The sequence below is a fragment of the Octopus bimaculoides genome, chromosome 6, assembly GCF_001194135.2.
Source record: "Octopus bimaculoides isolate UCB-OBI-ISO-001 chromosome 6, ASM119413v2, whole genome shotgun sequence".
Taxonomy (NCBI): Eukaryota; Metazoa; Mollusca; class Cephalopoda; order Octopoda; family Octopodidae; genus Octopus; species Octopus bimaculoides.
In genome coordinates this window covers 108422989-108424118 of record NC_068986.1, presented here as the reverse complement: position 1 = coordinate 108424118, position 1130 = coordinate 108422989, and positions in this window count along the sequence as shown.

Sequence of the window (1130 nt, the reverse complement as noted above, 5' to 3'; positions counted from 1 at the left end):
TATATATATATATATATATATATATATATATATGTATGTATGTATGTATGTATGGATGTGTGTGTGTATATATGTTTGTGTCTGTGTTTGTCCCCCAACATCGCTTGACAGCCGATGCTGGTTTCCCCCATAACTTAGCAGTTCGGCAATATAGACCGATAGAATAAGTACTAGGCTCACAAAGAATAAGTCCTGGGGTCGATTTGCTCGACTGAAGTCGGTGATCTAGCATGGCCGCAGTCAAATGACTTAAGTAAAAGAGTAAAGAATAAAAGTAATATCGAGAGAGAAAGACAGAGGGTGATTGATAGATAGTTTGATTGATAGAGAGAGGGAGACAGAGTGATAGATATACATTCACACACACACACACACATAGATATACTTATAGAGAAAGAAGGAGGTGTGAACGAGAGAGAAAGAGTGAGAGAGCGAGAGAGCGGAGGAGTATAAAAGCCGACCAGGTTGGTTGACTAAGCTTCTTAAATGACATGGAAGGAGGATGGTATAGAAACCGCTTGTTCCCAATCGCTACAAAAGCCGTGTGTCGCTTGCGTACAATGTCTGGGACGGAGGGAAACAAAGACGTGCAGCTACAACTACAGCTCTGAGGCAGGGGACCGGCTCACACTATTCGACAAACAGCAGGCATAGTGTGTGCGCGCGCGCGTGCTTGTGTGTGTGTGTGCAATCATACACATACACACACACACACACGTACGAGCGAGCGGGCACACGTATATACGCGCGCGCATAACTGATAGACGTAAATGTATGTACCTGGGTGCGCGCATGCGTTAATAGTCAGATAGATACAGATGGATAGATAGATAGATAGATAGATAGATAAATAGATAGACAAGCAGACAGACAGATTGATTGATTGATTGATTGATTGATTGATTGATTGATAGCTACATACAGACATATTCATGTGTATGAATTTATGTATGCATATAAGCATATATATACATGTATATATATATGTATACACACGCACATGTATGTAAGTATTATATACACACATATACATATGTCTGTGTATAGACATGTGTATGTGGGGATATAAGTATCTATGTATGTATATGTATGTAAATATGTATATATGGATCTCTATGTATATATATATA